The sequence below is a fragment of the Hylobates moloch genome, unplaced genomic scaffold (genome assembly GCF_009828535.3).
Source record: "Hylobates moloch isolate HMO894 unplaced genomic scaffold, HMol_V3 SCAFFOLD_24, whole genome shotgun sequence".
NCBI classification, from domain to species: domain Eukaryota; kingdom Metazoa; phylum Chordata; class Mammalia; order Primates; family Hylobatidae; genus Hylobates; species Hylobates moloch.
In genome coordinates, this window is record NW_026652299.1 from 13,259,060 (window position 1) to 13,282,882 (window position 23,823).

The 23,823-nt window shown below is 38.8% G+C and overlaps 1 long non-coding RNA gene across 1 annotated transcript in view; it reads left to right on the plus strand.

Moving 5' to 3' along the window:
- The window catches only part of LOC131382437 (uncharacterized), a 52,926-nt gene extending 34,518 nt beyond the window's left edge, over window positions 1-18,408 (plus strand). Inside the window, exon 4 of the long non-coding RNA XR_009211931.1 lies at window positions 18,201-18,408. This is a non-coding gene — a long non-coding RNA (uncharacterized LOC131382437). The remainder of the gene's footprint in view (window positions 1-18,200) is intronic.
- The last annotated feature ends 5,415 nt before the right edge of the window (window positions 18,409-23,823 follow it).

Here is a 23,823-nt window from a genome sequence, read left to right on the forward strand (position 1 = left end):
TTATTTCTTTGTTGAATGCTTCATTTGTGAAGATTTTCTCCCACTCTGAGGGTTCTGTTTACTCTGCCGATTATTTCTTTTGCGGTGTAGAAGCTTTTTAGTTTAATTAAGTTCTACCTTTTTATCTTTGTTTTTGTTGCATTTGCTTTGGGGTTCTTGGTCATGAAGTCTTTGCCTAAGCCAATGTTTAGAAGGGTTTTTCTGATGTTACCTTCTAGAATGGTTATGGTTTCAGGTCTCAGATTTAAATCTTTGATCCATATTGAATTTATGTTTATATAAGGTGAGAGATTAGGATCTAGTTTCATTCTCCTACATGTGTCTTGCCAATTATCCCAGCACCAATTGTTAAATAGGGTGTACTTTCTCCACTTTATGTTTTTGTTTGCTTTGTTGAAGATCAGCTGGCTGTAAGTATTTGGCTTTATTTCTGGGTTCTCTATTCTGTTCATTGGTCTATGTGCCTATTTTTATACCAGAACCATGCTGTTTTGGTGATTATAGCCTTGTAGTATAGTTTGAAGCCAGGTAATGTGATGCCTCCACATTTGTTTTTTTGCTGCTTAGTCTGGCTTTGGCTATGCAGGCTTTTTTTTTTTGTTTTAGTTCCATACGAATTTTAGGGTTGTTTTTTCTAGTTGTGTGAAGAATTATAGTGGTATTTTGATGGGAATTGCATTAAATTTGTAGATTGCTTTTGGCAGCATGGTCATTTTGACATTATTGGTTCTGCCCATCCATGAGCATGGGATGTGTTTTTATTTGTTTGTGTCATCTATGATTTCTTTCAGCAGTGTTTTGTAGTTTTCGTTGTAGAGGTCTTTCAACTCCTTGGTTAGGTATTGCGTAAGGCCATGGGAGCCCACCTCTTACATCAGCATAACCTAGATGTGAGACATAGAGGCAAAGGAGATCATTTCAGAGCTTTAAGATTTGACTGCCCCACTGGATTTCAGACTTGCATGGGGCCTGGAGCCCCTTCATTTTGGCCAATTTCGCTCATTTGGAACAGCTATATTTACCCAATGCCTTTACCCCCATTGTATCTAGGAAGTAACTAACTTGCTTTTGATATTACAGGCTCATAGGTGGAAGAGACTTGCCTTGTCTCAGATGAGACTTTGGACTTGGACTTTTGGGTTAGTGCTGGAATGAAGATTCTGGACAGCAAAAGAACCCATCATCAGAGTGAACAGGCAAACTACAGAATGGGGGAAAAATTTTGCAATCTGTCCATCTGACAAAGGGCTAATATCTAGAATCTACAAGAAATTTAAACAAATATGCAAGAAAAAAAACAAACAACCCCATCAAAAAGTGGGCAAAGGATATGAATAGACACTACTCAAAAGAAGACATTTTTGGGAGGCCAAGGCGGGAGGATCACTAGAGGTGAAGAGTTTGAGACAAGCCTGGCCAATATGGAGAAACCCCATCTTTACTAAAAATACAAAAATTAGCTGGGCGTGCTGGTGGGCACTTGTAATCCCAGCTACTTGCGAGGCTGAGGCAGGAGAATTGCTTGAACCCCAGAGGCGGAGGTTGCAGTGGGCCAAGATTGTGCCACTGCACTCCAGCTTGGGTGACAAGAGCAAAACTCTGTCTCAAAAAAAAAAAAATACACCTGTAATCGCAGGACTTTGGGAGGCCGAGGCGGGCAGATCATGAGGTCGGGAGATCGAGACCATCCTGGCTAACATGGTGAAACCCCGTCTCTACTAAAAATACAAAAAATTAGCTGGGCATGGTGGCAGGCGCCTGTGGTCCCAGCTACTTGCGAGGCTGAGGCAGGAGAATGGCGTGAACCTGGGAGGCAGAGCTTGCAGTGAGCTGAGATCGTGCCACTGCACCCCAGCCTGGGCAACAGAGTGAGACTCTGTCTCAAAAAAAGAGAAAAAAAGAAGACATTTATGTGACCAACAAACATGTGAAAAAAAACTCATCATCACTGGTCATTAGATCAGTCAAAACCACAATGAGTTACCATCTCATGCCAGTTAGAATGGTGAACATTAAAAAGTCAGGAAATAACAGATGCTGGAGAGGATGTGGAGAAATAGGAACGCTTTTACACTGTTGTTGGGACTGTAAACTAGTTCAACCATTGTGGAAGACAGTGTGGCAATTCCTCAAGGGTCTAGAATCAGTAATACCATTTGACCCAGCAATCCCATTACTGGATATATACTCAAAGGATTGTAAATCATTCTGCTATAAAGACACATGCATATGTATGTTTATTGCAGCACTGTTCACAAAAGCAAAGACTTGGAACCAACCCAAATGCCCATCAATGATAGACTGGATTAAGAAAATGTGACACATATACACCATAGAGTAATATGCAGCTATAGAAAGGATGAGTTCATGTCCTTTGCAGGGATATGGATGAAGCTGAAAACCATCATTCTCAGCAAACTTACGCAGGAACAGAAAACCAAACACCGCATGTTCTCACTTGTAAATGGGAGTTGAACAATGAGAACACACGGACACAGGGAGGGGAACATCACACACTGGGGCCTGATGGGGAATGGGAGTTAGGGGAGGGATAGCATCAGAAGAAATACCTAATGTAGATGACAGGTTGATGGGTGCAGCAAACCACCATGGCATGTGTAGACCTATGTAACAAACCTGCACGTTCTGCACATGTATCCCAGAACTTAAAGTATTAAAAAAAAAAAAAGATTTTGGGGGACTATTGGGAAGGCATGATTGGTTTTGAAATGTAAAAGAGACATGAGGTTTTGGAGGGGCCTGGGGCAGAATGATATGGTTAGGTTTTGTGCCCCCACCCAAATCTCATCTTGAATTGTAATCCCCATAATCCCCACCTGTCAAGGGAGAGACCAGGTGGAGATAATTTAATCATGGGGTCAGTTCCCCCATGCTGACCTCATGATAGTGAATTCTTAGGAGATGTGATGGTTTTATATAGGGCTCTTCCCTCCTCACTCGGCACTTCTCCTTCCTGCCACCTTGTGATGAAGGTGCTTTGCTTCCCCGTCACCTGCCATGATTGTAAGTTTCGTGAGGTCTCTGCAGTCATGCTGAACTGTGAGTCAATTAAACCTTTTTCCTTTATAAATTACCCAGTCTTGGGCAGTTCTTTACAGCAATATAAAAATGGACCAATAGAGGTGTATTCCTAAGCGTGTTTTTTTTTTTTTTTTTTTTTTTGCAGCTATTGTAAAAGGAATTGAGTTCTTGACTTGATTCTCAGTTTGGCCTCTGTTGGTGTATAGCGGTGCTACTGATTTGTGTACATTGACTTTGTATCCTGAAATTTTACTGAATTCATTTATCAGATGGGGAAGCTTTCTGGACATGTCTTTATGGTTTTCCAAGTATACAGTTATATCATCAGTGAACAGCGATGGTTTGACTTCCTCTTTACCAATTTGAATGCCGTTTCTTTCTCTTGTTTGACTTCTCTGGCTAGGACTTCCAGTACCATGTTGAATAGAAATGGTGAGAGTGGACATCTTTGTCTTGTTCTAGTTCTCAGAGGGAATGCTTTCAACTTTTCCTCATTCAGTATAATGTTGGCTGTGGTTTTGTTATAGATGGCATTGATTGCCTTAAGGAATGTCTCTTCTACGTCAATTTTGCTGAGAGTTTTAATCATAAAAGGATGCTGGATTTTGTCAAATGATTTTTCTGCGTCTGTTGAGATGATCATGTGATTTTTGTTTTTAATCCTGTGTGGTGTATCACGTTTATTGACTTGTGTATGTTAAATCATCCCTGTATCGCTGGTATAAAACCCACTTGATCATGATGGATTATCTTTGATATACTGTTGTATTTGGTTAGCTAGTATTTTGTTGAGGATTTTTGCGTCTATAGTCATCAGGGATATTGGTATGTAGTTTTCTTTTCTTGTTATGTCCTTTCCTGTTTTTGGTATTAGGGTGATACTGGCTTCATAGAATGAAATTAGGGAGGATTCCTTCTTTATCTTTTGGGATAGTGTCAATAAGATTGGTACCAATTCTTCTTTGAATCTCTGATAGAATTTAGCTCTGAATCTATTCAGTCCTGATCTTTTTTTGTTAGTGATTTTAAAAATTACCATTTCTATTTTGCTGCTTGTTATTGGTTTGTTCACAGTTTATATTTCTTCCTGGTTTAAACTAGAAGAATTATATCTTTCCAGGAATGTATCCATCTCCTCTAGGTTTTCTCGTTTGTGCGTATACAGGTGTCCGTGGTAGACTTGAATAATCTTTTGTATTTCTGTGGTATCAGTTGTAGTATCTCCCATTTCATTTCTAATTTAGCTTATTTGGATCTTCTCTCTTCTTTTCTTGGTTAATCACACTAATGGTCTATCAATTTTCTTTATCTTTTCAGAAAACCAGTTTCGTTGGCCAGACACAGTAGCTCACGCCTGTAATCTCAGCACATTGGGAGGCTGCGGAGGGCAGATCACCTGAGGTCGGGAGTTCGGGACCAGCCTGGGCAACATAGCAAATCCCTGTATCTACTAAAAAAAAAAAAAAGAAAAAATTAGCCAGATATGGTGGCAGGTGCCTGTAATCCCAGCTACTTGGGAGACTGAGGCAGGGAGAATTGCTTGAACCCAGGAGGCAGAGATTGTAGTGAGCCGAGATCACACCACCTCACTGCAGCCTGGGCGACAGAGAGACTCCATCTGAAAAAAAAGAAAAAAAAAGCAGTTTTTTGTTTCATTTGTCTTATGGATTTTTTTGATTCAGTTTCATTTAGTTCTGCTCTGATCCTTGTAATTTTTTTCTTCTGCTGGGTTTGAGTTTGTTTTTTTCTTGTTTCTCTAGTTCCTTGAAATATAACCTTAGAGTGTCTATTTATGCTCCTTCAGACTTTTTGATGTAGGCATTTAATGCTATGAGCTTTCTTCTTAGCACTGCTTTTGCTGTATCCCAGAGGTTTTGATAGGTTATGTCAATATTATTGTTCAGCTCAAATAATTTTTAATTTCCATCTTCATTTCATTGTTGACCCAATAATCATTCAGGAGCAGATTATTTAATTTCCATTAATTTGCATGATTTTGAGGGTTCCTTTGGAGTTGATATCCAATTTTATTCCACTGTGGTCTGAGAGAGTACTTGATATAATGTTGATTTTCTTCAATCTATTGAGTCTTGTTTTGTGGCCTATATGGTCTGAGAGAGTACGTGATATATAATGTTGATTTTCTTCAATCTATTGAGTCTTGTTTTGTGGCCTATATGGTATTAGCCACAAAACAAGGTCTATCCAGCCAGGAGGTGGAGCTTTCAAGAGAGCTTCAGCTGACACAAGATAGACCTTGGTCTATCTTGGAGAATGTTCCATGTGCTGATGAATAGAATGTATATTCTGCAGTTGTTGGGTAGAAAGTTCTGTAAATATTTGTTAAGTCAATTTGTTTTAGGGTATAGTTTAAGTCCATTGTTTCTTTCTTGACTTTCTGTCTTGATGACCTGTCTAGTGCAGTCAATGGAGTATTGAAGTCCCATACTATTATTGTGTTGCTATCTACCTCATTTCTTAGGTCTAGTAGTAATTGTTTTATAAATTTGGGAGCTCCAGTGTTAGGTGCTTATATATTTAGGATTGTGATATTTTCTTGTTGGACTAGTTCCTCTATCATTATGTCCCTTTTTGTCTTTTTTAACTGTTGTTGCTTTAAAGTCTGTTTTGTCTGATATGAGAATAGCTACTCCTGCTCACTTTTGGTGTCTATTTGCATGGAATATCTTTTCCCACCCCTTTACCTTAAGTTTATCTGAGTCCTTATGTGTCAGGTGAGTCCGTTGAAGACAACAAGATACTTTGTTGATGAATTCTTATCCATTCTGCCATTCTGTATGTTTTAAGTGTAGCATTTAGGCCATGTACATTCAATGTTAGTATTGAGATGTGAGATACTATTCTACTCATCATGCTAGTTGTTGCCTAAATACCTTTTTGTTTCATTGTGTATTCTATTATAGGCCCTGTGAGATTTATGTTTTAAGGAGGTTCTGTTTTTTCTATTTTGAGGTTTTGTTTCAAGATGTCGATCTCCTTTTAGCAGCTCTTGTAGTGTAGTCTACCAGTTGGCACTGGTAGTGGTGAATTCTCTCAGCATTTGTTTGTCTGAAAAAGACTTTATCTTTTCTTCCTTTAAGAAGCTCAGTTTCACTGGATATAAACTTCTTGGATGAAAATTGTTTTGTTTAAGGAGACTAAAGATAAGACCCCAATCCCTTCTAGCTTGTAGGGTTTCTGCTGAGAAATCTGCTGTTAATCTGATAGGTTTTCCTTTATAGGTTACCTGATGCTTTTGCTTCACAGCTCTTAAGATTCTTGCCTTCATCTTGAATTTAGATAACCTGATGACTATGTGCCTAGGTGATGATCTTTTTGTGATGAATTTACCTGGTATTCTTTGAGCTTCTTGAATTTGGATGTCTAGTTCTCTAGCAAGGCCAGGGAAATTTTCCTTGACTATTCCCTCAAATATGTTTTCCAAACTTTTAGATTTCTCATCTTCCTCAGAAACACCAATTATTTTTAGGTTTGGTCATTTAGCGTAATCCCAAACTTCTTAGAGGCTTTGTTCTTTTTTTTTTTTTTTTTTTTGATTCTTTTTTCTTGGTCTTTGTTAGATTGGGTTAATTCAAATGCCTTGTCTTCAAACTCAGAAGTTTTTTTCTTCTACTTGTTTGATTCTGTTGTTGAGATTTTCCAGTGTATTTTGCATTTCTCTAAGTATGTCTTTCATTTCCAGAAGTTTTAATTGTTTTTTATTTATGCTATTCCTCTGGTGATTTTTTCATCCATATCCCGTATTTTTTAAAAAATTTCTTTAAGTTGGTTTTCACCATTCTCTAGTGCCTCCTTGAGTAGCTTAATAATCAACATTCTCAATTCTTTTACTGGCAATTCAAAGATTTCTTCTTGGTTTGGATCCATTGCTGGTGAGCTAAATTGATCTTTTCAGGATGTTAAAGAACCTTGCTTTGTCATATTACCAGAATTGTTTTTCTGGTTTCTTCTCATTTGGGTAGACTATGTCAGAGGAAAGATCTGGGGCTCAAGGGCTGCTGTTCAGATTCTTTTGTCTCATTGTTCTCCCCCTTCCCTAGAGATGGGGCTTCCTGAGAGCTGGACTGCAGTGTTATTGCTCTTCTGAGACTAGCCACCCAGTGGGGCTGCCAGACTCTGGGCTGGTACTGGGGAGTATCTGCAAAGAGTCCTGTGATTGGTTTTCAGGTCTTTCAGCCATGGACATCAGCACCTGCTCCGATGGAAGTAGTAGGGGAGTGTGGTGGACTCTGTGAGGGTCCTTGGTTGTAGTTGTGTTTAGTGCACTGGTTTTCTTGAGTGCTAGTTTTGCTAGCTGTTGGTTGGTCTCCAGCCAGGAGATGGTGCTCTCAAGAGAGCATCAGCTGGGCCAGGCGCAGTGGCTCACGCCTGTAATCCCAACACTTTAGGAGGCCGAGGTGGGCAGATCACCTGAGGTCAGGGGTTTGAGACCAGCCTGACCAACATGGAGAAACCCTGTCTCTACTAAAAATACAAAATTAGCTGGGCATAGTGGTGCATGCCTATAATCCCAGCTACTCGGGAAGGCTGAGGCAGGAGAATCACTTGAACCCGGGAGGCAGAGGTTGCGATGAGCCAAGATCGTGCCATTGCACTCCAGCCTGGAGAACAAGAGTGAAACTCTATCTCAGAAAAAAAAAAAAAAAAAAGCATCAGCTGATACAAGCTTGCCCTAAGGTTGCCTGAATAAGTATTCTGGTTTCTCAGGTGATGGGTGGGCGGGGGGAGGGGCGGGTCATAGAGGTCCCAAGAGATTATATCTTTTGTCTTTGGATACCAGGGCTGGTAGAGAAAGACCATCAGGTAGGGGCAGGTTTAGATGGTATGAGCTCAGACTCTCCTTGGGCAGGGCTTGCTGCAGCTGCTCTGGGGTATGGGGGTGTGATTCTCAGGCCAATGGAGTTATATTCTCAGGGAGATTATGGCTACCTCTTCTGTTTCATACAGATCACCAGGGAAGTAGGGGAAAGCCAGCAGTGACAGGCATCACCCAACTCCCATGCAGCCGGCAAGGCCAGTCTCACTCCCATCATGCCCCATCAACAGCACTGAGTTTATATCCAGGCAGCCTGTGAGCAGGGCTGAGATCTTGCACCAGGCTACAAGCTTTCCTGCTAAGAAAGTAAGCAGGGCTTTCAGGCCCCACCCCTACCTACTGGTCATGGCTTCTGTGCTCCTATCTGCATTTCCCTTTTGCCCCCACCCACCCAACTGTGTCCAGGAAAATTCGTGTTCGGTCAAAATTATTACAAAGATCTGCTAGAAGTTTCCTTCTCCCTGTGATCCTTCCCCCATTTCCACTGGCAGCCCTCCCCAAGGACCCCTGTGAGATAAAATCAGAAATGGCTTCCCTGAGGACTGGCAGTGCCTAAAGGGCTCTTCCCACTGCTTCCTCTACTTTTGTATTTCTCTTGGCTCTCTACATTTGTTTCAGATCTAGGTAAGGTTAGATCTTTCTCCTGTGATCTGGATTGACAGGTTCCCCAGTGAGAGTGTGTGTTAGAAGGTGGACTTTCCCCCTGTCACACTTTGGGCGCTCACAGTTTTTTGGCTGTCTCACGGAGTTTGCAGCAGCAACCTGCTTCTTTCAAAGGGTCTCTTGTATTCTTTTGGTTTTTCTGATGTGTTCCCGTGGTAGTTTTTAGAGCAAAAGTTCACAATATGAGTCTCCACGTGCTGTTCTATCCATCTCAGGTGGAGCTGCAAGTTAGTCCTGCCTCATATCTGCCATTTTTTTCATCTTTTAAATGATTATAGATATCAAATACTTAGTTCTGCCAATGTCTCATTATAATCAAGGAAAACAGTTATGGCAGTTTGCAGAAAAGGTTTTAATTTCCATGTATGTTTTTCAAAATTCATTTCAAAATATACTCACTATCTTGTTTTGAATTCTTACTATCATTTTTCTCTAGGTATTTGGTATATAATGATTTGCCAATCAATGACATTCTTATAGTACATCTCTTTCAGAATTCTAAAAGCACATTAGCAGTGGTAAAACCCTCAGAGGTAGGCATATTTAACTGTAAGATAACATTGCCTTTTAGGCATTGTTTGCCATGTGTCTTTGAACACCTAGGAATTATATTATCTCATTGTAGCAGAAGTCTTAGTGTTTTCTAATGTAATTATGTGATGAAAGAAAGTGTAGTTTGGAATGAACTGTATTTTGCTGCTTATGTTTTTAAGTGACAGGTTTAATAACAATAAAACAGATAACTGTAAGTAGCATACTAAGAGAATAATATAAAATTATTCTAACCTGATGTACTGAGAACTTTCTAACATAAGTCTCTGTAATGATTAAATGGGATAATCTTAAATCAGCATAGCTATCGGGTTTATCTGAGGCAAATATCTCCTTCTATAAAATGTTTTAAATCTAAACAAGACATTTTGGTCTGTAATTTAATTTTTAGTGGTCCAGCATTCTTTTCTTTCTTTTTGTTACAATACCATGATTTCCTTTCTTGAGTTACCTTTTGCCCAATGTTTGTAGTCTTATTAACTGTCAAAGTCCCCTGTCCTCAACTGGCCAAGGGGTGAGTATAAGGACCAACTAAACATTCTTGCTCAAGATTTAACTTTTAAAAAAAGTGATATAAAGATAGGAAAAATAGAGCTAATTCATCCCCACAGAGGTGACCTAATAAAACCACAGAGTAGTTCCTGCTACTTGGCTCTTGCTACCTCCATCCCTGGGTTCTTTGCTGAGCACACTTCAGCAGTTATTACTTTGCTTCTGTGAGCCACCCATATCCTACCTGTAAGTCCTTTTTTATTTTTCAAGTTTGCCAGTGCTAGCCTTTTTCATTGCAAATGAAGATCTCTAATTGGTACACAAAATCTTGTACTCCTCCTCAATCTTTGTGTTACTTTTGTAAAAGATTATACAGAATTTAACATTTGATATCAGTATACAGATATCAGACATTTACCCGTTTCCACTGATGTGTATGTGTGTGTGCATGCTTGTATGAATGAATGTGTGTTGGTATGTGAGACTCATCTGCAAATATCAAGCTTCCTCTTGTCTTTTTTTTTTTTTTTTTGAGACGGAGTTTCTCGTCAGCCAGGCTGGAGTGCAATGGCGCAATCATGGCTCACTGCAACCTCTGCTTCCCGGGTTCAAGCGATTCTCCTGTCTCAGACTCCCAAGTAGCTGGGATTACAGATGCACACTACCACGCCCAGCTAATTTTCATATTTTTAGTAGAGACGGGATTTCACCATGTTGGCCAGGCTGGTCTCAAACTCCTGACTTCAGGTGATCTGCCTGCCTTGGCCTCCCAAAGTGCTGGGATTACAGGAGTGAGCCACGGCGCCCGGCCTCCACTGGCATCTTTATGAGACCTTGATCTTTCTTAATTAAAGGAAACAAAGCAGAAACAGGTATGTTCTAAGGAGTCTCCCTTCAACACTCTCCAGTTAATCGGTAAATTTCTAAGTCCTTTTTTATTTGAATAAAAAGAAAAGAGCCCTTTTACAGCCAGAAGTTTCCTACATATTCTTACAATATTAAATACATACTAATATTATAACAGGTTTGCATCTGATATCTGGAGAAAGTAACTTAAGTTCTCTTAACTATGGTGGATTCTATTTCTATTATTAGACAGTAAATCAACATATGAGAAGATTGTAGAAACATTGCAATGATAACATTTCTGGAATGTTCACGTAGATTTCTTAAGAGGCTCATGAGTATTTAGAAAGATATATTATGGTCTACAGTTCTGAAGCCTGGGAAGACTGAGACTTTGGACATAGTCTTGCCTATGCTAATGGATGATCTTAGATATTAATTTAACCCTTGTCAGCCATAATTTCCCCACCTGTGAAGATAATAATTTCTTTATCTATATCATAAGGTTGCATGAAGATCAAATGAGGTGTCCTCCAAGTAGTTTAATGGAAAATGTACTTTTGATTAGAAGCCTATAAAAATAAAAGTTAAGATGAGAAACAAAGGAAATAGAAAATAAGGTAACCATTGCATAGAAGGACTTATAGAATTTGTGTGGGGGACCTGAAGTAAATAAAAACACTGAAAAACAGATTTAAAACAGTGCTAATCAAAACTGTATAAAACTTATTCAAAAGGCAAGTTTACGAGGTGTGAAACCATTTTTAAACAAAAGTACCCTTTTTGTTTTTATAATAAGTATTATGAAAATTAATATCTATTAAACATGTACTATTTCTTAGGTTCTCCGTTAGCTATACTTTTTTCTCATTTAATTCCTTAAACCAAGTGAATTGGGTATTGTTATCTTCATTTTACCGAAGAGAAAACTCTTTTGAGACTCAGAGAAATAAAATTACTTGTCAAGGTCAAAAATGATAGAGCCAAGATCCACATTTCTTGTGAATGCCCTTCCCACATTGAGTCTAGGTTTGACCTTGGGACTTGCTTTTGCCAATGGGACATTAGCAAGCATGACATTAATAGAGGCTTACTAAGCACTTGGACTTAGGGAGTTTGTCTTCTTTGTAGTGCTTCCTCTTGGAACCTTGAGACTACCATGATATGAGGAGCCCAAGCTAAGAGTCAGAACCAAGACTCCAGACATACGGCCTCCATTTAGCCTTTCCAGCCAGCTCTTAAGTAACCTCAGGTGAGGTACCAGACGTCAAAGAACAGAAACAAGTTATTATCGTTGTACATTGCCTAACTACTTGACCCACAAAGTCATAAGTATATAAAATAGTAGTCATTTTATGCTACCTAAGTTTGGAGTGATTTACTGCGTAACAATAGATAATTGATATTTAACTTAGGTTCAGTCTAAAGCTTGAGTACTCTTTACCCTGCAATATGCTGTCATAAATTATTGAACTTTCCTGCATATTCTCAAATGAAGTCTGGAACCTTGTTTTGCAAAGACTTGAAACAAACTTTTATTAAAAAGTAAAAGAAGCTTAATAGAGAAAAGAGACAATCCACAGATTGGGAGAAAATATTTGCAAATCACATATGGGATAAGGAGCCAATATCCAAAATATATAAATAACCCAAACTACTCAATAACAAGAAAACAACTCTATTTAAAAATGGGCAAAGGACTTGAATAGATACTTCTTAAAGTGGCCAACAGATACATGAAAAAAATGCCCAACATCTTTAATCATCAGAGAAATGCAAATTAAAACCACAATGATATATCACCTCATAATTGTAGATTGACCATTATCAAAAACATAAAAGATAATAAGTGTTGGTGAGGATGTGGAGAAAAGGGAACCCTTATACACTGTTGGTGGTATTGTAAATTAGTAGACATTTTGAAAATAATATGAAAATTTCTTTAAAAACTAAAAATAGAATTACCATATGATCCAGCAATCTCACTACTGGGTATATACTCACAGGAATTAAAATCAGTATGCCAAAGAGACATCTGCACTTTCATGTTCATTGCAGCATTATTCACAATAGCCAAGATACGGAAACAACCTAACTTTCCATCAAGGGATGAATAGATTTTTAAAATGTGGCATATGTACATAACGGAATACTATTCATCCTTAAAAGATAAACTGAAATTCTGCCATTTTCAACAACATGGATGAACCTAGGGGATATTGTGTTGAGTGAAATGAGTCAGGCACAGAGAGACAAATACCATGTGATCTTATGTATATGTAAAATCTAAAAAAGGCAAGCTCATAGAAGGAGAGAGCAGATTTGCAAGTAATTCTGATGCTAAAATTAAAAAAAAAAAGAAAAAAATAGAAGTAGGGAGCAGAATGATGGTTACCAGGGGCTTGGGTTGGGGGAGGTAGATGGACAAAAGGAGAGATATTTGTCAACAGGTACGAAGTTACAGTTAGGAGGAATAAGTTCTAGCTGCTCTATTGCACAGCAAGGTAACTATAGTTAATGTATTAGATATTTCAAAATAACTAAAAGAGAAGTTTGTAAATGTTCTCACCACAAAGAAATGATAAGCATTTGGGGTAATGGATATACTAATTACCCTGATTTAATCATCACACAATGTATACATGTATTGAAACATCTCATTCTACCCCATAAATATATAGAATTATTATTTGTCAATTAGAAAAAAGTGAAAGAAGAACATTAAAATGATTCATATCCCTCCATAAAGAGATTTATAGTTGTTGGTTAATATTTTGTCTTGTTTACAGTCTTAGTTTTAATAAAATAAATTATTCTGCCTTGTAAATACTAAGTGTATTTTTAGAAGGAATTCAAACACTGCAAGAAGTACAAACATGGAGATTTAAAAATCGATTAAATCTCACCACATAAGAAGAAACTTGGTTAATATTAGATGAACTTTATCCAGGCATGTTTCTTTAAAAAATAGACAGCTAGACATGAAGGAAATGCTTTAAAATATGATTATATTATAGATGACTTTTTTTTTTTTTAAAGAGTCAGGGTCTCACTTTGTAGCCCAGACTGAGGTGCAGTGGCACTATCATAGATTACTACCACCTTGAACTCCTGGGCTCAAGGAACCCTCTGGGGTAGCTGGGACTACAAATGCGTGTTATTATGCTGAGGCAATTTTTTTATATTTTGTAGAGATGGGGTTTAGCCATGTTGCCCAGGCTGGTCTTGAACTCCTGAAATCAAACAATCCACCTGCCTTGGTCTCCCAAAGTGCTAGGATTACAGGCGTGAGCTTGGACTATGCCTGGCCTATTATAGTTTTATTTTATTTTTTTTTTGTTGTTTTTTTGTTTTTTGAGACGGAATCTTGCTCAGTCGCCTAGGCTGGAATGCAGTGGCATGATCTCGGCTCACTGCAACCTCTGCCTCCCAGGTTCAAGCCATTCTCCTTCCTCAGCCTCCCGAGTACCTGGGACTATAGACGTGTGCCACCCTGCCTGGCTAATTTTTATATTTTTAGTAGAGATGGGGTTTCACTGTGTCAGCCAGGCTGGTGTCAAACTCCTGACTTAGGTGATCTGCCCACCTCAGACTCCCAAAGTGCTGGGATTACAGGTGCGAGCCACTGCACCTGGCCTATAGATGTTTTTTTAAAGTGAAAAATAAACAAGCAAATTTCTTATGACCCAAACACACACACACATGCATACATACACACCAAACAAAAATTCCCAAATACCCTGATGGAAATGTAAGCTTCAAATAAATATTTTTTTTTCTTTCAACATAAAAGGTTCCTCTAAGACTGTGGAAGAAATTTTGGAAAAACACATATGTTAAGAGATTGGAGGGGTGGGCGCGGTGGCTCATGCCTGTAATCCCAGCACTTTGGGAGGCCGAGGTGAGTGGATCACCTGAGGTCAGGAGTTCAGGACCAGACTGACCAAAATGGAGAAACCCCATCGCTACTAAAAATACAAAATTAGCCAGGCATGGTGGTGCATGCCTGTAATCCCAGCTACTCGGGAGGCTAAGGCAGGAGAATCGCTTGAATCCAGGAGGCAGAGGTTGTGGTGAGCTGAGGTTGCACCATTGTACTCCAGCCTGGGCAACAAGAGTGAAACTCCATCTCAAAAAAAAAAAAAAAAAAAAAAAAGGTTGGAATTGGAGTCTTTTTTTTTTTAGGTCTCAGTTTTAATAGTGATTCCCTGCTGTAAATGATGAGGACATTAACAGTCACATACTTTCTGTCATCTCATTCTATCTACCTTCCAGGTTTTATTAAAAATTGTTTTTAACATAATAGGACTATTACAAGGTACTGTAACTATGATTTCCCCTCAGAACCATGAAGATCTCCAATCATCAAGGAATCTGAGGCCAGTGTGATTACTTCCCCCGTGATAGTGATTGGTGCTTTTGGTCTTTCTTGTTTGAATTCTTTTCCTTAATGCTTGATAGTAGCACAACTAGCATAAGGAGAATTACCTAACTAGAATATGAATTGGCGTTGACTACTCTGCATCATATTTCTTTCAAATTCAGTGTGTTCTTTCAGTCTGCAGCATTTGCCTTCAATTCAGGGAAATTATTCTTGTTTCATATTTTCAAATGACTTTTTGTATTTGTTTGGTTCTTTACAACCCAGTATCTATGTTAGATCCTTTTTATCTAACTCTCTATCTGTTAGTTTCCCCGTAATCTCTTAGATCGGTCCTCCTTCTCTTCCTTCTTTTCTTTTTTACATCACTATTATTATCTTTAGCCATTTGCCTATGAGAACAATTCTATATTTATCAGAACCTTTTTTATTTTCTTTGCTCCTTTGAAATTATTCATTTTTCTCAATTTGGCCAAAGTTAGTATCTGTATTTGCAACTCAGTTTTGATGCTGTGAGGAAACAGAATTTGCCCTATTTGCTTAAAATTTAGACATATTAAGAAGTACTGTTGAGGTGAGAATGAGATTATGAGAAAAAAATAAGAAATAGTGAGATTCCAGAGACTAACAACTGCTTGAAGCTGCTACAGGCACAAGGGGAGGAGGTAGCGTTCCTGGAGTCGACTGACAATGAACACAGAAAGGTGGGTCCCCTCTCAGGCCAGCAGAGTGTGGAGTGCTGTATCTACTGCCAGAGACCTACAAAGCAGCAGGGAAAAATTAGAGAAAAACATCTTGGCCTCTCCCTCCTCCTACCTTCTGATCTCCTGCCCAACTGGAAGCCCAAGGACAAAGGAACAAGGGTGATAAGTCCTCAGGGGTCAGCTTTACCAGACCACAGCATATTAGAGAAGGTCAGAGAATGGTAGTGGTGGCAATGGTATTGAGGGGTTGGCCAGTGAGAATGATCAGCGCATACTTGTCATTTTATGGGATGTTACTGAAGGAACACAAAGACTTTAACTCTTCAATAGGTCTCAAATATTTACTCCTTTCCACTGGTGAGTGTGTGTGCATGCACACATGTGCATTTGCCAAGTTTCTACCAAAGTCTTCATGAAGCCTTGATCTTTCCTAATTTGAAGAGAAGATGTATTATCTTTAAAGCAGGAAACAGGCGGTATCTTAGGGAAGCCCTTCAAACAATGAGTCTGCTTTATTTCCTGAGTTCCTAAGCCCTATTTTATTTGAAAGAAGAGAGAAGAGCCAATGAATTTTATGGCCTGAGAACAATGTTATCCATCCTTAATTGTTTTTTTCTCAGACTGACAAACTTCTTTTTTTTATTATTATTATACTTTAGGTTTTAGGGTACATGTGCACAATGTGCAGGTTTGTTACATATGTATCCATGTGCCATGTTATTTTGCTGCACCCATTAACTCGTCATTTAGCATTAGGTATATCTCCTAATGCTGTCCCTCCCCCCTCCCCCCAACCCACAACAGTCCCCGGAGTGTGATGGTCCCCTTCCTGTGTCCATGAGTTCTCATTGTTCAATTCCCACCTATGAGTGAGAACATGCAGTGTTTGGTTTTTCGTCCTTGCGATAGTTTACTGAGAATGATGTTTTCCAGTTTCATCCATGTCCCTACAAAGGACATGAACTCATCCTTTTTTATGGCTGCATAGTATTCCATGGTGTATATGTGCCACGTTTTCTTAATCCAGTCTATCATTGTTGGACATTTGGGTTGGTTCCAACTCTTTGCTATTGTGAATAGTGCTGCAATAAACATACATGTGCATGTGTCTTTATAGCAGCATGATTTGTAATCCTTTGGGTATATACCTAGTAATGGGATGGCTGGATCAAATGGTATTTCTAGTTCTAGATCCCTGAGGAATCGCCACACTGACTTCCATAATGGTTGAACTAGTTTACAGTCCCACCAACAGTGTAAAAGTGTTCCTATTTCTCCACATCCTCTCCAGCCTGACAAACTTCTTTTTTGATCTCAAACGGTTGTTTGATCAACTCATTTTTCAGTTCATTTTTAAAATCCCTTGAATTTATATTCTTATTAAATTCATCTATAGCTTAAAGCAACTGTGAGGTATTTCCGTCTCATTTTTAAGCTATAATTTCTTCCAAGCTGGGTCCTTTTACTTTGCATTAAATATTTGTTTGTTTTTGCCATGAGATTTATTTTAATCTTGATCATGCCCAGGTAATTCTCCATTGATACAGTACAGGTGCATTCTTCCTACCATATGAGAAGAATTTGTTTCCCTCTTAGCCACAGGTCACTACCTGTGACTACTTTTCATTGTCTCCACTTTTCTACAGCCTGAGAGAATGGCAGGGGCAAGAGGCCCACCCAGCTTGAGAGAATGTGTACAATCTTCATCTTCCTTAGAGTGCCTGGTCTCTGTCCTCTTTTGTGAGGGTTTCTCAAAGCCCAGCACCAGCTTTCTATGTTCCAGTCCCATAGAGACAAATTTCCAGCTCTGTGCTTGACAACCATTGTTAAAAAAAATATTGGAGTAAAGCATAGGTCAAGCATCGAGGAATTAAGTAAATTGACTTTTCTAGATGAAGCCAGAAGACCTTAGATCTAGAAAGCCTATAGTTTTCTGAGAAGATACAAGTCTTACTTGGCTCTCTTTGGATCTATTACCTATAACTAGTAGCTACATAATTTCATTGTTGGCTATATAATTAGAAAGAGAGGATGGCAACCAAGAAGTTGGGAAAACCTATGAGCATTATCCTGAAAACAAAAACCTAAACAAAAGTTAGGCAGAGATCGTTCTAAACAGTACAACAAGAAGTGAGTCAGTGAAAGGAGCTAAGAAATAGTTGGCTTAATTCCACTGACATTTGCATAAACTCCAGAGGGAGATCTATAAAAAATATTAATCTATACAGTTTTTTGTCATTGTAATTTGATTTTTTTTGTTATTTTGTTCTCTTTATTTAAAAGTCTTTAAAAATATTGCAGGGCTTTTGTGTAAAGTGGATATATATATATATTTTTCTTTCTAGCATTTCTCTTGAGGACAATCCCTGGAATTTTGATGAAACTATGAGGAAAGAGACAATTTGCTGGTGTGGGGAGGGCGAGGGATAGGCTATTGTCTGTAAAGATGATGGAAGCCTAGAGCTTGCCACTATGTGGGAAGAATCTGCCCAGAGAAAAACAGAGATAGAATGGGAAGGTCAAATCTTTAAGACGTAATTTGAGCGCTATGATCTAGCCATGTCTGAAGTTCATTGGTAGAACTTCCCAGCTAGAAAGCCAGACAAGTCTGTTTCTTCCAAGTAGTTTAGGTAGGCTTTTTCTTACTAAAAGAGTTTTCGTATTAATATATTTTGTTTCCTAGGGAACTAATGGCTGGACTTCAGAAATAGGTAGGCCTGCACTTTTTTCCCTGCTAAGAAAGGGAGTACCTAGCAGCTGTGTTGAAGAAAACACAATGAAACAAAGATTAACAACGAAACAGCTGAATAATTTAAGTCACCAAGTGGCTCCTCCTGGAAGCAGGGCAATCTATGATTATGATGTTTGTCATCCCAGGTGATTTGGCTGATTTGCCTAGCCAGGTGAGTATCCTTTCCCTCCCTTTCTTGTGTTTCCTCAACAAAGTTCCTCATCAGGTAGTGTACACATCAGGGGATTTCCTGATGGGAGGTCGGGATGGGGGAACCCTTAGGAATTGAGGATGGGTGTCACTACTACTGCTTTCGCTTGTGTGTGACTTTGATCTTCCTGAACCACGGACTGTGTCCTCTCTTGCTTATTCATTACAGTATTCCCAGTGCCTGGGACAGTGTTAGCCCACTATGTTACTTAATAAATGTTTGTAGCAGAAACTATTAACTTTACTTCTATGTCAAAATCAGTTCTGCTGGAAGCATTCTTCTCAGAGGAATGGCACAAAAAGAGAGGACTCAGAAAGGCAAGGAACCAAGTATCAGCTTAAAGCCTAGCTTATGGCTAAGAGGTACTATTAGGTACTTGACACATTCTCACAATTACTAAAAAAACCAAATTGTATGCAGGGAGAAAACAAATGCTGCAATGTAATATACATCTGTTTTGCATCAAAATTTTAAAATTATGCTAATTATCTGAAAAATGACCTATTTTATAGCCACAAAGTTTAGTTCTTAAGCTATCACTCTGTGATTATCAGTATTTTGCCTTTTTAAATTACACAATAAAATTCTAAATAATAATATATCATGTATATGTCATGAAAATGTAAACTTTGGAAGTCAGAAGAGAAACAACATTACTTCATTCTTTTTTTTTAAGTGGAAAGTTGTAAAGCATCTTTGAAACACCATGACAAAGATCCCAATGCAGTTGAAGATTTGCTTATCTGATTGCTTGACTTAATGAAATCTGCGGAACAGGCTGACCACAGGCTGTTTAAAATTATATAGTAGGTTGGGAAAACATGACATCATAATTTGAGACAGCCTTAGACAAAGTTATAAAGCAGGTGAATTTGGCCTTCGGAAAATGCTGCCTTTTCTTTTTCACCTGGTGCTAGCCGGTTTTCAGTAGTCTTCTTTCTATGTTGACCCTGTCTGAGAAAATAAACACACAATCTGGCCATTTAGTTTTTCTTTAAAGTGTTCCAATGACCTTTGACTCCTTACAGGATAAAATCCCACCTCTTTAGCATGATAAATTTTGTTTCTGTGATCTGGAACCTTCTTATCTCAGGAATTTGCCAACATATTTGATGTATTTTTGAGTTCACTGTTTTTTTGTTTTTGTTTTTGCCCCACACTATTGGAGGTCAAGGGGGTCTTCTAAATAGCACACATCTTGTCATACAGGTTCTGAATACATTAAAAACAAGACAAAAACAAAAGTATAAGGCATATGGGAACCCAAATGTGATATTTGTTACCGACAGAGCTGATACTTGAAAAATTGCCTACTGGTGGACAAGTGGGCTAATACTAGTCCCCAGAATTAGATGATTATACAAACCACGTCATAGGCAGTTCTGGATGATAGCAAAAGCCCCCTGACAGTGGGTGGCAATGTGCCCGGATAGTACCATATAGAAGCAGCACAGCATAAGATTCTTCCTATAGACAACTGGCTCCCAAGCAGAAGGAGAGGAAATGGCTGCACTGCTTACACCCAGTCTCTCCTTTCAAATTTTCCCATCATATTAAGATACTTTTCTCAGAGGAGGACTAGTGAGCTGGGGGTGGGGTGGGGAGAGGAAGCCCAGGGCTGTGATGCAAGTGGAAGACCCACCATATGGAAGGGAACACAGGAGTAGAGAAGAAGCATCCCTCCGGTAAGACGGACTGAACCTCCAGCTTCACTACTGTTATTGCCAAAGCACTGAGTTCTTTTAGTGAGTATCTATTTTTAGACTCTTTATTGCTTGTATGTCTGGAAACATCTTTATTTCTCTCTCACTTTGGAAAGATTATCTAGTCTGATGGTTTTCAGAAAAGAGAATCAGAAGTTTCCTAGATCTTCCTCTGAGGCTATTGACCGGGAAAAGAGAGGGGAAATTGTTAAGCTGGTAGGATATGGGTTCTACATTGCAGCCGTAGCGATTCCCTCTTTATTTCTTATATATATATTTACATATTGAGTTTCTACATAATATTGTTTAGAAGAAATGATCTTATTAATAGATAAAATCTGAAAGATATTATTATAATCTAATCCATCTTATAATAATAACAAACACTTAATTAGCACTTATTATGTTTCAGAAACAACCTTAAGTTATGCCTGTGTGTATATGTGTGCATAAACACACATGGTAATTTAATGCTCAAGACGATCTTATGAAATAGTTATAATGATATCCCCCTTTTATTGATGAGGAAACTAAGGCACAAATATTTTATCTTTTCTGAAGTTACGCAACTGGTAGGAGGCACAACTAGAACTTGGCCTCAGTTTTCTGAATTGGGAGTGTATATTATAAACAATTTCACCATTGTGAGTTCTAGAAAGTTAGAATGAATCCCACAGCTAGATAGTGGAATGAGGAGAAAAACAAGAATCTAGATTTCCTCACTTTCCTGCTAGACTTTTGCTACTACGTCATAGCATTTTCAAGGTGACCACCTACTCTGTGCTTACATAATGTTGAATCTGACCAACTTTGTGTTCACTGTTGCTGATGTCCTTAGTTTAGTGGAGATGATGACTCCAGACTTGGATATTTAGCATCCTAATTGATTTCACCTGTTGGATGACTCACACGCATCACAAACTTTAGAAGTCCCAAACAGAACTTGTGATTCCACACCCCATGAACTTATTTGCCCTACTCATCTTCTTTCAGCAAATGACATCATCATTGTGTTAGTTGCTCAAGCCAGGAACTTGTTCATCTTTTTTTTTTTTTAAGATGGAGTCTCACTCTTGTCACCCAGGCTGGAATGCAATGGTGCAATCTCAGCTCACTGCAAACTCCGCCTCTCGAGTTTAAGCGACTCTCCTGCCTCAGCCTACTGAGTACCTGGGACTAGAGGTGTGCACCACCATGCCTGGCTAATTTTGTATTTTTAGTAGAGATGGGGTTTCACCATGTTGGCCAGGCTGGTCTTGAACTACTGACCTCAGGTGATCTGCCTGCCTTGGCCTCCCAAAGTGCTGGGAATTACAAGGTTGAGCCACCATGCCCGGCCTTGTTCATCATTTTTAACTTCTTCCTCTCTTCATCTCCCACATCCAACCCACCAGTGAGTCTTTTTGGTATACACATAGTAATACAAAATACAGCTGGAATCTATATAATTCTCTCCAACACGGTACCATCCTAAGAAGAACCACACAGTAGCTATTACCACCGTATCTTTTTCTTTGTTCTCCCGAAACAGTATGAAATCCCTGTGTACACCATCTGTCCTTTCCAAGGTTTACACTCAATATACTCAACAACAGTACTCCATCCAATCCTTTTTACTGTTTTGCAACCCCATATTGTGAGAAATAAATTAAAAGTCACAAACACCTCAAAATTTGCCCTCAAGAATCACAAAATTTTCTTTTGAAAAGGATAGGAAATTATAAATACACACGCAACTGTCTTATCCCAATTTATTCTATGCTTGATCTAATTTCTAGTTCATACTGTTGCAAAGTTGTTAGAGTAAGCTATTCAGGAATATTATGGAAATTTGCCACAAAAACCTTTTGCTGTTTCAGTATTTAACTTTTCAAGATTTGATATCAAAATATATATTTGGGAAAGTTTAATTTCAAACAAAGTCCTTAAGCTGTACTGAACTTGTTTAGTTTAGTCATATTTTAATCTTCCTGTTATTATATTGGCATGTTACAATTAATGGCCTATTTGAAATTCCATTAAATCTTCTATTATCAGCAGTTCATAACTGCAGCATAAAAATTTTTCTCTAGGCTGAAACTTGTTATACAAAGGTCTCAGCCTAGAACCAATTAAAAAAATTAGTCATTAAATAGTTTGTCTTTGAATGCAGACTTGTCATTTTCATTATTTTTGGACTAAGCTATTTAGCCAGGTCTATACTACTCCATGCTAATGTTCTAAAAATTGTTTTTGAAATGTTAATGGAAAAAGTTACGAAATACAAGGAACAATACTATCTCATTTTAGACTGGGGAATGATTTGGCTCTTTATGTCCAGTATTCCCCAGTCCTGCACTCTCTGGCCCTCCCTTACCATCATATAAGTCTCAGTTCCTCTTACAAGGTTGGGGAGGATCTGTCTATGCAAAGTGCCTGTCTATGCAAAGTGAAGACTAAAATTTTAATCAGATTTTCAATGACTCTACCTGTTTTGGGTCCTACATTCACCTCTCATTTTTAGAGGTACCAGGTACCACCTGTTTCTTTGCCTCCTTGGGGTTTTGCAATGAACGTCTGCCCTTCTTGGTTCGGTGAATGGAATGATAAAGAGTACCGCTACTCAAGTTCACATCTTGGCTATATCATTCACTAGTCTTTTAATCTTAGATCAAATACTTAACTTCTGGCCGGCCCAGTGGCTCATGCCTTTAATCCCAGCACGTTGGGAGGCTGAGGTGGGTGAATCTTGAGGCTAGGTGTTTGAGACCAGCCTGGTCAACATGTTGAAACCCCATCTCTACTAAAAATACAAAAACTAGCCTGGCATGGTGGCATGTCCCTGTAATCCAAGCTATTTGGGAGTCTGAGGCTGGAGAATCACTTGAACCCAGGAGGTGGAGGTGCCTTGAACCCAGGAGGCGAGGTTGCAGAGATTTGAGCAACTACTGGTGGCCACGATCACGCCACTGAACTCCAGCCTGGGCAACAGAGTGAGACTCTGTCTCAAACAAACAAACAAACAAACAAACAAAAAACAAAAAAAAAAACACTTTTTTTGAGCCTCAGTCTCCTTATCTACAACATAGGGATAACAAATTGTCATAGGGTTTTTGCGAGGATTAAGTGAGCTAATGAGGGTGATGTTTAATGTAACAGAGGAATGGATCAGGCAGAACATGAAAGGCCAGTTAAGGACTTGGCTTTTACTCTAAGTGGAGAGCCATTGCAAGGTTTTTAGTGGAAGGGTGACATGATCAGATTTTTAAAAAAGAAAACAATCAAGGTTTAGGATTTTTCTGACAGATTATATGTTAAAGAAAGAGAAGTGTCAATGTTGATTCCAAGAGTGTTGACCTTCAGCAAGGATAGAGTTTCCATCAACTGAGACAGGCAAGGCTGTGGGTAGAGTGGGTTTGGAATGGTCGGGAGCAGGAATTTTGTTTTGGTTCTCTGTTGGACATTAAAATAAGGCAGTGGAGAGAGAGTTGTGGGCAGGAATGTGACAGTTGAGAGTCTTTGCACTGAAATTGTGTTTAAAGCCCTGAGGAAGAATGAGATCACAAGGGAGTGAGTATAGATAAAGAGGACTGTGCCCTGGGGCACACTAATACCAAGAGCTCTGGATTAAAAAGAGGATTGAGACTGAGAAGGAGTGCTCAGTGAGGTGCGAGGACACCAA